The 14276-nt window shown below is 33.7% G+C and overlaps 1 protein-coding gene and 1 non-coding gene across 3 annotated transcripts in view; both read left to right on the top strand.

The window, feature by feature from the left end:
* LOC129750057 (Krueppel-like factor 3) overlaps window positions 1-14276 on the top strand; it is a 582531-nt gene that overhangs the window by 352702 nt on the left and 215553 nt on the right. The gene's annotated exons all lie outside the window — the stretch shown is intronic.
* On the top strand, window positions 10208-10278 carry Trnag-gcc (transfer RNA glycine (anticodon GCC)). The gene has a single exon. It is a non-coding gene; the product is annotated as a tRNA-Gly (tRNA).

Raw genomic sequence — 14276 nt, 5'->3', positions numbered from 1 at the left:
TTTGAGAAACTCTTCAAAACATTTCTTTTTCCTTAAAAAAAATAAAAACAGTTTAATTGTAAAGCCAAACATCGTCCAAAGTTGTTCATTGTATACAAAGGTTTTTTTTCACGCGGATTGATTTTGTTCGATTTTTTTCTTATATGACTTCTATTTTCCCTGGTTTTTGCCAAAAACACGTTTGATTTTCACGTTTCTCGCTAATTAACACGTTATTTAAGAGAAAATATTTGTAAAATATAAGTCCTACATGTACACAGCTGATTTGATACCGCGTGTGAAACCATTGTGTAATAACAAATTTATTTCAAATTTGAAAACTCAAGAAAACTCCCATCATTTTATACTTTGAACAATTGAGTCTCAAAAAATGATGTACAATATAAGGCAGTTTAATTCAGATTCCGGAGAAAAAATAAGATCTTCATTTGGAAGCAATTTTAACAATATTTTCTTTATACTAAATTTATTTAGATTGCATTGGTTGAACGTTCTCCAAGAACGGTTAACTGAGTCAGAATCTTTCTATAATGCTAAGAACTATCTTATATGAAATATGAAAAAGATGCCTATTTTGAGAAAAAAAAATTTTCGAAGCTTTTCTATGTTGAACCAATGAATTCAAATTATCGCTAAAGTTTGTTTTTTTTTCTAGTTTAAGTTAGTGAACTTTATGAAAGTTTTTCAAAAAAAAGCGGGACATTTTGAGGAAAAAGCGGGACAGCGGGACATTCAACAAAAAAGCGGGACATGTCCCGCTTTTGCGGGACGGATGGCAACCCTATAACCCCAAATTTAGTCTCAATATTGATTTTCCAGGTTTACTTAGGCCCATATTTATCAATCTGAGGTATTTTCCCATCACAGTTTTGTGGAAGTTCACGCTGCAGAAAGCTTTTCTGGATTTGCAAAAGAATCACCAGCACAAAAATGTACAACCGCCAAAATTCCTGCTCATCTCAACTTTCGATTCAATTGCAAAACATACCAATAATACTGCTGGCCGACTGGTCCATCAAGCTCCATCGCAAAGTATAACTTTATTCTGATAATGTGTCCAAAAAATTCACTTTTAGTGACCTTGATGGAATTTTTTTTTTTTTTTTGATTTAGTGATCTAAGAATTTCCAAAGCGTTCACACGGTACATGTATTTATTTCTTGACCAAAATCATCCAGCACTCGCTAATTAATCCTGGATATTCGAAAATGGGCATGAATTTGGTTAAATGGCAAGATAGTGCTGCTATCTGTGACATAAAACTAGAGAAATAGTGTTTGACTAATAAAAAAGTATTTTTTAATTCCAACCTGCTTTTTGGATTCAAACTCAGCCTCAAATCTGTGTTTCATCATTTTGCATCATACTTATGAATGTTAATGAAGAAATCAAGCAGTTGGATAAAGTTTTATAGCTCCAATATCAAATTCCTTAACACTAGAGGAGCATCTCTTAAAACCCCCTTTTAAGACCTTTGAAAACCTTTGGAATTCAGGAAAACTCTTAAAATGCAGTCATCTATTCAAATAATTCGTATAAGCATTATTATTCACTTTTACACAGTAAATTTTTAGAAATAATCCTGTTTTTGTTGAAAAACTTAAGTGGTGCTATTCTTATTTCGCACCCCTTTTTTCACATTTTTGGTCCTCAACGCCAAACGAAGTAAACTTATGCTTGATTTATCCGTTAAGCAATTCAGAACAAACTGTGGAAGAAAATTTTCGTAATTTTCAATCATTTATATTTTAACAAGCAAAACACATAGTGGTGCTATTCTTATTTAGCTCACTGTATAGTACTATGGTTGATTTAACTATAACTATGATTGAATCAATTATGCTTATAAGATTGATTCTATGCGTTCAACTATATATTTACAGATTCTTTTTTCGTTTTTATCCTGCATTAATTTTTATTTCTGTACATATTTTGTTTATTCGTTATTATTTGAAAGCACAACAAAGATTATGGTTACAAAGAATAATTTTTTTTTTGTTTCGTTTATAGTCGTTTTACCATCTTTATGGCATTCGCGACTTCATCAACGTTGCAGTTGGCGGATCGTTATTGAAAAACTTAACCGGTACAACTGTGTTCGATGTTTTGCTCTTGGGCTCAAACTCGCGGACATCGGCTTAGGAGACAACCGACTTGCCAACTGAGCTATATCACAAGCCCACAAAGAATAATATGATTTTGATATTTTGCTAGCAATCAGTACATCAATGGTTCAGGGCAGGGGAAGCAACGTTTTGATTTAACGGGCCAATTTGAATTTGAAATTTAAAAAAACATTTATTAATTCATTTGCAGAGCTTTATTTTATAACGATAGTATTTTTAACAAAACAAATCTGAAAAAGGAAAGATAAAAGTGATTGAGGTTTTTAAAGGAAACTGAAATTTAACACCTTATTACTAGGTACATCGTTATCATTTTAACTTTTAATTGATTTGAACTCTTTCGCAAACATTCTTCCATCCAAATAGAGACATGATTTACTTCCCTTTGTTATTGCAAACGAAAATTGTTGAAGATTCATTAAAAAAGTGTTAACTGTTTTCTGAGACAGATCATTTTTTGCTCAAACAGATGATACGATTTGTCATCACTTCCATTTAAAGGTTGAAATCCCTAGTTAAAATAATTTATTTTCAGTAAATCTCAGCTTTGGACGTTGAATTATTATTGAAATCTATTGACTTTGATTCTTTTTTCTTGGAGTATTTATGAAAAGTTTTGCCAAAATTTAAAGTAGTCCTCAAAGCCCCGACTTTTCTCCTACAAACGGTGAAAAAAAAATTTTATTTATTTGAAGTGCTGTATGAGATCAGAAAAAATTTACATTTATATAGATTTTTAAGTAAATTTAATTAAAGAGTTAGTTTATATACATTTAGGAATATTCTTAGTTTAATTTACCACTACCATAATCATGGCCGTAGGGACGGGGGGGGGGGGGGTTTGGGGATTAAACCCCCCCCATGAGGGTCCAAAAAAGCAAGCGAGGTATTCTACTTTACACTTAAAATTTTAAATTCATAAACCAATTATGATCATAGAGCTATGTTATTCAAGAGTAACAATCTAGAATGCTAAAAACTAATAAAAAAAAACCTCAAAAACCCATCCCAAGTTTAAAGTTCTGCTACAGTTTTTTTAATTTTTCTCACTTGTTCGTGGAATAAGGTAGCCAGAATTTTTACAGCACGTATCAAGGCCGGACAAAGCCGAGCTGTTTTATGTAAAAACCTGTCAAAATCCGGCTATTTGATTTCAAAATTGTCGACCAAAATCCGGGAATATACGGGCAAATCTGTGCAGAACCTTGGAATTACTCATCAAAAATCAAGAATAAAAACCTTTCATGATTCTTTTTTTTTTAACTTGCTTCAAAAATTTTGGACGCACAAATAAAAATAAATTTACAACACAATTTTTTTTAAGTTTGATTTAAGAATGAAAATGAGAATCAACCGGGCAAAATCTCGGCTATTTCAATGAAATCCGGGCAACTGGGACTAACCGGACTTTTCCAAAATTTTATGTTAAATATCCAGGCCAATCCGGTAAAAACCGGGAAATCTCCAATCTTATCATAGAAGTTCAGGTTTGAATATAAAGTTTAAAATTAAACCTATTTTAGAGGTTCTGGTTCCATATTCCCGTAACCAAATTTGTATTTTAACATATTTTCGTATTTCGGATTTTGTATCAAGTTTAGGATTCTTAATTTTCAGTTCGAATGATCGTAGGAAATTAGGAATGATAAGCTGCTTTGAAATCCTGGTTCAAATGCATGTCATATCAAACTTGAATCATGTTTTTCGAAAATCATATGCATTTCCAAAATTTTTATAATAGTTTTCCGAATATGAAAAAAGATGAAGTTTGTTTTATATTCAAATTCGAAGCTCTTAAACTTTATTTATACACACAATTTGAACATTTAAAGCTTCTAGATGGTGATCCAAAATTGAAAACTAAGATTCAGATTCATCATTTGAAATTCACATTTTAATTCAGATCAACAATACAGATTAAAAAATAAATAATTGAAATAATGAATTTAGATTAAAGATTAAGGCACTACAGAGTTCAAATAAAATATCCATGAATGAGGGCTTGGCTCATAAAATTCTGATTTGGAAATAAGATTCGGAAATCGCATTTTTTGTACAATTCAGGAATTGAATTGAAATTCGGAAACAGAAAAAGATTTGGCTTGTGAATAAGTTTTTCAAAAAACATAAAATTGCTGAGGAATTCAAGAGAACATGAACTTGAATATTTTCTTGTCAATTCAATTTCCAGATTTCAATTTGTTCAATCAGAATCAGTTTGTACAAAGAATTCAGCTGAAAATTACAAATAAAAAGAATTTGAGGCCATTTTTTTAGTTTAGTTTTATGCATAATTTCTTAAATTATATTTAAAAAAAATCATCCTCAGGATTATCATTGTGGAATTGATTCTTTATGAACATATATTTGAAAGAAATGAAAGAATCTGTTAAAGAAACATCTTTACCTAAAAAATCTCCACGAAATTCTATATTTCTTGGTATGTTGTTTAATATTTTTAATATTGTAGATTTATTAAACCAAATTTCAAATTAATATCATGAATCAAGCAGATTTGATCCAAACATGTTTTATCTCTTACTGTTTATTTGAACATTTTTATTTATTTTCATCAAAGGTTAGAATCATGGAATTTGCTTAAAAGTTTCGAAGATTGGGCTTGTTTGAATTCAGTATATAATAAGCTTTTTTAAGAAATTGAAGGCTACCCTAAAAAGAACTTATTCTATGCTCAAATCAAATAACTTTCATCTTCCAGACTCTGGAAAAAAATCATAAATTTTAACCATCAATGAAGGCAAATTCTATATTTTGTTTCTAAAGGTTTCGTTATTAAAAAATAAGCTCACCCTTTAGGCTAAGGAGCACTTTTCTATAGTTACGATTTAATACGAAAACTATTAATGAGTGCCTACTTAAAAATGAATAATCATATAGTTTCATACATACATATTTTGATATAATTTTTTTTTTTGTTCGATTGTTGGACAAAAAAAATCATAGGTAAAATCAGTCACCAACCCCCCAACCCCCCCCCCCCCCCCCCCATGAGTCGGTTCTTCCTACGGCCCTGACCATAATATTTTCCACCTTGTCCACCTTCTTCGCCGCTGAAAGCCAGTTTGCCTTGAACTACTGCTCGTCCTTAGCAGTTTTTTTGGTCTTGTTTAGGTTCCGCTTGACAATAGCCCAGTATTTCTCAGTTGGGCGTAGCTCTGGCGTGTTGGGAAGGTTCTTGTCCTTGGGAACCACCTGCACGTTGTTGGCGGCGTACCACTCCATGGCCTTTTAACCGTAGTGGCAAGATGCCAAATCCGGCCAAAACAGTACGGAACAACAGTGTTTCTTCAGGAAAGGCAGCAGATGTTTATTCAAACACTCTTTCAAGTAAATTTCTTGGTTGACAGTTCCGGAAGCTATGAAAATGCAGCTTTTCGAACTACAGGTACAAATGGCTTGCCAAACCAGATATTTCTTCGCGAACTTTGACAGTCTCATGTGCTTGAAAATATCTGCTACCTTTCCCCTTCCTTTTGCCGTATAAAACTCCTGTCCCGGAAGCTGCTTGTAGTCGGCTTTGACGTAGGTTTTGTCGTCCATTACCACGCAGTCAAACTTCGTCAGCATCGTAGTGTACGGCCTCCGGAATTGCGCTTTGGCCGTCGTATTTTGTTTATCATCGCGATTTGGAGTCACTACCTTCATGTAAGTCGATAGTCCGTCTCGTTTTTTGGCTCGATGCACGGTTGTAGACGATACACCCAGCTTAATTGCGGCATCTCGGAGAGAGAGGTTAGGGTTTCGCTTGAAACTACCGGCAACTCTCTTTGTCGTCTCAGCGGCCTCCGGTTTTCGATTTCCCCCCGATCCAGACTTCCTGGCTGTCGTTCCCCAAACACTTTTATTACATTTGTAACGGTTAATTTGACAACTTTTAGCGGTTTTGCCAGCTTTGCGTGCGTGTAGCTCGGATTTTCACGATACGCGAGCAAAATTTTAATACGCTGCTCTTCTTCCATGGACGGCATTTTGACAACTGAAGAGTGAATTCCAAAATCAAAATAGGAGTAACATTTTACACACACACACACCTTCAAAACGAGGGGTGTTCAGGTTTTTTAAATGCAAAACTGAAAGAAATACGTCATGTTGATATTGACCAAATTTAGACCGTATCACCCTTTACTAAATATCTTATATTAAATTAAAAATAACACCATGAACTTATGTAAGGGATTTTGCCGGTTCAATTAAAAACTTTAATTTCTGTTATAAATATTTCAAACATTTCCACATTAGCACATTTCTTAGCAACATAATAGTTAGACGGTTTTTTGTGTTGACTTGAGCTTATTTAACTAAAGTTGACAAAAAATGTTGGAAATGCTCAATATACGTTCTTAATTATGCCCTTATGAAAATTTGCACCTTAATTGAATGGTAAGTATTGAAAAGATTGATGTTAGGTCTAAAAATGGAACATCTTGGACGAAAGTGTCCTATTTTTAGACCCTTTACCTGTTTTCCGGGTTTTCCAACGATTTTCAATTATTTTAGGAAAAATAGATAGTTTTGTTCATATTCATCATATCAAGGGTAGTTTTTCTTTAAAATTAGGCTTGACCTGTTAAATAATGTAATTTATTCTTAATCTCTCTGATTACTAGAAATGCTTCCTGCTAATTTAGATGTCTGTTTTACCACTGAAGAGAAAGTACTTTTTTTTAAATGTTGAAAACTTTATAAGAATAACTTTTCATGGCGAAGAGCGGTATAATAGGATAAAGCAAGAATAAGAGTTCATTATTTGCACAAGAGCAGATATACTAGAACCGATATACACCACTTAACGAGAAATCGGGAGACACGAATAGCGCTATCTGGCGATAGAAATGGAACTATTACACTGTGAATTTTTTCGGAGCTTTGATCAGAGATGCCAGGTGTCCTGATTTTTCAATTGACAATCGCAAAAAGTGTGGCGTAGCATATAGAAAAGGCGGAAGTAAAATGATTACTATTTGAATAAATATGAATTATTAACAGCGCATATTCTTACAATTCTTAAAACGTTGTCTAAACCCTTAAAGCATCGGCAGCGATAAGTGCTATCCCAGGTGTTAACCCCGGACACATGCTAGGTCTTTTTTAGCTTTAGCAGTACATTTGCGCACCGGTAAGTGCTAAACTGGTTTCCATTTTAGCCACTGGTGACGCTCCGATAGGTGTTGTTGTTTTTTGATGCTATTTCCTTTTGTTAGCATCTGTCAAATCAGGAGCTGGTCGGTATTCAAATATGGCTCCTGGCTTGCTTTTTTAATACCGAGGAGCAAGTGTCAAAATTGAGTGTTATTATAGCTTTGACACCTGACCGCTGCTGATAATCTTAAACATCGTGATTGTAATATTCCTATCGATTTAGCGCAAAGTTTAAAAAAAGAAAGAATGAAAAGGGAATGTTATTAGAATCATAAACTTTAAGGTCAAGAATTCGTAATAAAAGACTAATTTATTATGACTTCATAAATAACTAAAAATACATTGATTTACGACACTCGCCATAAAATCTGCCTGCACAGATTTTAGACTTTTGCATTGCAAATTTCTGCCAACACTTAACGAGAAAGCAAACAAACTACATATTCTTAATCAAACATTTGCGCCTTTTAGTTTCTTTGAATCAAATTCCATAAATTTTATTTCATCTTTGTCTTTATTTCGAGTTTTTAACAACGATCCGTTACCTAGAATATGTCATACAAAACGGCAAATCAAAATAAGCGGAAGCTTAATACAAATTTTAAAAGCTTAGCTAAGAGACGAAAATTAAATATAGATAAAGTAATAAAAAAATTGAAATTCAAAAATGATTATTATTAATTTTTCCTAGTTATATTTAAACAGTTTTTTGTGTTTTGGAATATCATTTGTTTTGCAATAGTAAAAAATAATAAAAACGTTTCATTTCAAAACCAATATACAAGCCAATACCAATATAATTTCGTCACATTCTATGGCGGGAACAGAATTTTTCCTTCTTGGTAAGAACAAATGACATGATGCTTAATGTGCACAAAGTTTTCGTATTAATTTAAAAAAATGTGCTTAAATTTAGTTTTCTCCTTGATAATCGTCTCTGTGAAACTATTTCAACTGTGATTTTTTATTTGTTTAGATTTTTGTTTTGCGTTCACGTGTACAAATAAATGATGGGAAAACATTAAGAAATATATCGCATTCCGATTATTCATTGCGAATCGAAAGAGTTTTTTTTTATTTATTTCAGTACAATTGGTTTGAATTTGAAAGAAAAAAACAATTCTGTTGCATACATTTGTCTCAATGATGAAAAAAAATCAATCTGTGCCCTTTCAAAATGTTAATCTGGAGTTGTCAAAATGCTGATCAGGGATGCCGTCCGAACATATTTTCATCACTTTTTTTGTTTAGTTTAGGAACACATAAAAAAAAAATAAATTCCGCTCATTTAAGAAATGAATTCAAAATTCGCACCACCAGCCTTTACTTCTTTCATGTTTTTCAGAAGATATGTCACAAGTCTCTCAGGCATGATTCCAAGTCCATAATCAGAAAACATGGATATTAGTTGTTAGCTTTTTGTTTTTTTGGAGCACTGGCATTTCTGAAACGCTTTGTTAGCATTGATTTTTTAAATCAATTCATTAATTATAAACATTCAAGAGAGATTATTGTCATGTTATTGCTGGATAAAAGCTCGGTATAATGTCCTTTGACCTAAGATCTGGATTTGATAAATGATCTAACAAACTTTATAGTTTGATAATGATAAACCAATTTGTTTGAAAATGTTCAAATATTAACAAGAAAAATCTAGCATGAGACAATACAATACCATCTTTTAATATGAATCGTTTAAAACCCCATTTTTTGCCAAATTGAAAAGCGACACCCGTCATCTAGTAAAGAGAAAATAACGATATTTCTACGTAAATTTCGTGATATTTTTTTCCTTAACTATTATTAGTAAGCAAAATTTTGATAAACAGTTAAGCAGTTGACCGATTGAATTTAAAATCTTTTTCTTAAAAAAACACTTTCATTTCATTCATTTCATTTATTATAACTGGCATCCCTGATCAAGTCGAGTCGGAATACACGCTATTCACAAGTTAGACGAATTTCTCGAATTAATGCTTCCATTTTGTCCGCTAGAGGATGCTGATGGTGTTGCCTTCTCATTATATGAAGAAAATAAGTGTGGTGAATATTGTTTCAATTATATTTGACAAGAGTGTCTAGAATCTATGCAACGTTCTTACAAACGGAAAAAAGGATTCAAAATTACCTTTTTTGTCGTCCGGTTTCGGGCTCAATGTAGCCCATCTACAGGACGATGTCCGACTCGCAATGCTGAATCTCGCAATGAAAATCTAGAAATTAGATTCGGCGTTAACGAATTTGACAAAGGTTTGGGATCTTACAAAAAACGTTCACTATTGTAACTTCAAAAATATTGTTGCCTACTCCTTCTTGCTGTTTAGAGAGACATTTTTAACCGTCTCTTCGAAATGTAAAGTGATGTTTATTGCCGTTCATTTCTAAAAGTTGATGAGGTGAAAGGTAAAACGTTCGAATACCTACTCTCAAATCGTCTGTCGTCGCCCCCGAAAGCGATCTTCAAACTCTTTTCTACCTTTGCTAATGGAAGAGGTAATTTTAAGGAGAAAAAAAGAGGTATAGGTAATGCAACCATTTGAAACCTTTCAAAAAACGTAAAGCTCATACCGTTTCTATCCTTCGGGGCATTTAGCTGAAATCCGTGAACCGTGAAGCGAGTTAGCTGAGTTGAGCCTGGCTTAGCCGTCGGGTGTAACTAACGTGAATGGGCGCGCGTGGTTTTTTTTCGCTATCTATTTTGTCCCAAATCGCAGGGGGACATGTGCGAGGAATTCTGAGCAACATGCTCATGAGGGTGATTGATTAACTCATCAATTAGCTTGGGCTAAAAGGGTTCAACGAATTCAATTACGGGCCGAGATTTATTTCGATGTGGGGCATTTGGAGTCATTTATCACATTATGATGCTATGGTTTAAGTTTGGGAATTTCGGTGCCAATCTTAGGAATGAAATCATCAACGCATCGGTGGTTCAGTGGTAGAATGCTCGCCTGCCACGCGGGCGGCCCGGGTTCGATTCCCGGCCGATGCATAATATTCTTTTTTGATGCAAAGCTCTCTCTCTTTCTCTCCTTAGGGTAATATAATTAGAAAACAATTTTGTCGAAAAGATTGAACCTTTGAAATCTTATCAAACCACGAATAAGTTCGTAAGTTGTTTGTTAGTTTACGACGCTGAAGAAAATAAAAAAAAACACTAATCACAAAATACGATATCATATGGCAAAATATTAATCTTTTTGATCCGCGTGCATTTTGATGATTTGATTCACCTTCTTTAAAATAAAAATCATGTTGGGTACTTCTGTCCAAAACTTCCTTGCGGAGTAAAACGCCAACAACTATATTTTGAAAGATTTTGAAGATTTACGTGAAGTTTTAGTGAATTCTTCTTACACAACTGTGTTACTAAAATCAATAACTCGTAATTTAAATCAAAATAATTACCAGGTATTCAATCAAACGCGAAAAACAATCTATTAAATTTAGGTAGCTATTCATCACCTAAATTGTAAAAAGTAAGCCAATGAAATAGGCCTTTACGCCAAGGTGATTACACAAAACATCTTCACTATTGATTTTATTGGTGGTTCAAAGAATATATATTCAAATTATCAATTGATGAAAAATCGAGAAGATACGGGATAGTTTGAGTGCTTTATCAAAACGTCGCTTTTACATCACCTTTGTCTGGGTTCCCTCGCATTGCTCGATAGAGGGTAATGAGAAGGCTGACTCTCTGGCAAAGGTGGGGGCGATGGAAGGTGACACGTATCAGCGTGAAATCGCCTTCAACGAATTTTACATTTTCATATGTGATGAAAGAAATTAGAGAAACATGAACTATCAAAGAACGAAAGAACATAAGCCGTAAATATCATGAAAATTTCGAAAAAGATACAACGGCTCACCGACAGGAGGTCCTGTCGGTGAGCCGTTGTATCTTTTTCGAAATTTTCATGATATTTACGGCTTATGTTCTTTCGTTCTTTGATAGTTCATGTTTCTCTAATTTCTTTCATCACATATGAAAATGTGATCATTTTCAGGTACAAAGATGTACCAAGCGATTTCATAACATCAGTATTGAACGAATTTTACTTTTTAGCTCGAAAAAACTCTCTTGTTATACCAACGTATGACCCAAGTGATACGCAGTGGTTGAACTTAAAAGTAGCCACTCTAAAAGGCGAAGATTAGCGTTAAAATTGGGCCTATGGGAATCTGAATCGCGAACTTTGAAGATTGCTTATGGTCAATCGTGGCCTTTTTTTTTCGTTTTCGCGCACGTGCATGGGTGGCGGGCTGGTATTAAATACTAGATTGCTGCGATTGGTAATAAATTGATACCTAACTGAAGATCATGCAGATTTTTGCTAAGTGATGTGGATCTACTAAAAACTGCTGAAGCTTCATGATGGCTTAAAGATAAGTATCCTTTGATTTCATTACATTTTAATCAAAACAGTATTTTTTCAAGTGATTCATGTAAAACAAAATAGCTTAACTCTATTCAAGGGGATTGGTGGGCATTGAAATATTTTGGAACAAGTTTTCCTGGGGGAAGGGGATTTGGGAACACTAATTATGTTTTTTTGTTCTTCTAATGTTTCTTTTCAAGAGCGAGCAAAGGCGCTATATCCAAGGTCAAAGACCAGAAATGATAGTGCATCGATATCCGAAACTCTAATTTTTCACTATTACTATGCACGTTAATATAATACTTAAATCGTTATTTAAAAATAATAAAAATCATAGGAAATTCGGATGAAAATATTACTTATACCATGGGGTTTTGGATATCGGTGCAAAAAAAAAAATCATTTCCATCCACAGAAGGACGAATCCACACGGACCATCATCAAGGAGCACAGAAAATTTCGCATATGTGCTTCCAACGTTAAAATCTTAGTTATAAGTAGCCTTCGAAACGTATGGTACTGTTGTCCACGTTTCTTCCTCCCTGTGTTCCAGTTGTCTCTGCGTCCAATACTGCACAGTGGGCCCGGCCTAGTTAAGATGAGTAGTAAATGTACTTTTACTACTCACCGGGATGCTGACAAGATCTGGCTGTGTATGTATCATAAGCATAAGCATAAGCAAGCATAAGCGAAAAAACTCTCTTGTCAACTGGCAGCGCAAATGGGACGAGAGTGACAAGGGTCGGTGGTTCCACTCGATTATCCCAAAGGTAAGCCTTAAACCATGGTTTAATAGATTGAACTTGAGTCGGGATTTTATTCGTATATTTTCCCGTCTCATGTCTAATCATTGTTCCTTAGACGCGGTACTCTATCGTTTTGATATTGCTGGCAGCAATTTGTGTAGTTGCGGCCAAGGTTACCACGACATCGAGCATATTGTTTGGTCGTGCGAGGTCCATCTTGTCGCTAGAACGAATTTCATAGACTCCCTTCGGGCCCGAGGAAAACCACCCTATGTTCCAGTGAGAGATGTGCTGGCAGTGATAGACTTGGACTACATGTTTGAAATATATCTTTTCCTTAAAGCTATTGATCTTCGTCTATAATTCTTTTTAATTTCATATTTCCCTATCTATTTTCTTTTCTTTAAAAAAAAAAAGTGAACTAGAAGTAAGCAAACTATTGTAAAAAAAAAAAAAACAAAAAGAGTTTGGCTCCTTAAAGCCTAAAGGTATGAGCCGTTTCAAATAAAGAATTTACAAAAAAAAAAAAAATTGATGAAAAACTTCTGTAAATTGGTGTATTAAATAAAACTGAAAATTTATTAAATTTCAAATATCTGATCAAAGTGCTCTTTTCGATTTTTGAACAAATCGCTCTCCTCTCTAAGTGCTGTTCTGAAAGATGTGAACAAAACCAGGTGTTTAACTCTAGATTTGGGAGTACAGCTTTCCATGAAAACAGACCGATTATCAAAATAACATATCTCTTCTTCTTTGCTTAGTCCTAAATTATCATATGAATGAATGATAATTGAAACTATCGAACGGGTTTGAGTGATACATGTGCACTGAAAAATCACTAAATTTGTTGCCAACAGCAGCAGAACAATTTTGTTTAAACCGACACAGTTGAAGATAAAACCAAAAATTTCAAAATAATTCATTTTTTCATTGAAAAATGTTTAAAAACCAATAATTTTCATGTGTAGATTAACTTGAAAATAAATATTTATTTCTCTTTTACCAGATTTATTAACAAAATTAATTTATTTTCACTGTGAAAATTGTGTTGTTTTCGAATCGTTTTGTTCCAATGTTTTGGGCATCTCTTGCCTACACTCGGGCGTTTTAAATCCAATGATTTCAGTGATAAGTGCCCATTTCCTGGCCTTTTAAGCGTTTCCAGGAATCGGAAAATCTGACGATCCTTTTCTCGGGAATTCCCGGGAAAAATTGAAAAGAAGAGTTTCACACTCTACTGTATACAAAACGTTATCTATGTGGTATTTTATGTTTTTATCTAGTAGTATTGCAAAACCTTTCAATCTTTTTTAATGCCTCGAAAATGCAATAAGCAATTTAAAGACCCATAGCTTAGCTAAGCTTAGCTTGATTAACTACTCACATCCACCTTGAATGGTAGAACTCGAAATGCATGGTTAAAGAAAATATATGCATGACTTGTTCAAAACTCAAATTATGATAACTATCACTTCGAGTTCCACGATCGCTGGCGTGGCTCAGTAGAACAAGTTCTTGTACATCGCCAATGGTTGCTACTCCGTGATTGACCGAAGCCATCAATTTTATTCAGAGAATAAGCAATTTAAAGACCCATAACCCAAAAACTAAATCCTACTTTAACCGACAAGCTTGTCTGATGCAAAATTTTTAAATAATTGAGGAAGATTTTTCACTATCGATAGAAGTTGGTTAGCTAGATTTGATAATAATTAATTCAAATAATTATCCTTTTATTTCAAAATATGTAAATTTTTGCTGATGTTTTTGCTTCTGCCAATCGATTAAGATTCTTTTCGTAGCGTATCTTTCATGGGATTGTTCGGTTTTATAGATTCTTTGTCGTTTATCACCTTTTAACG

This window comes from Uranotaenia lowii, chromosome 2 (assembly GCF_029784155.1).
Source record: "Uranotaenia lowii strain MFRU-FL chromosome 2, ASM2978415v1, whole genome shotgun sequence".
Lineage (NCBI taxonomy): Eukaryota > Metazoa > Arthropoda > Insecta > Diptera > Culicidae > Uranotaenia > Uranotaenia lowii.
Note: the sequence above shows the minus strand (reverse complement) of the source record. Positions and strands in the feature narration are given on the sequence as shown.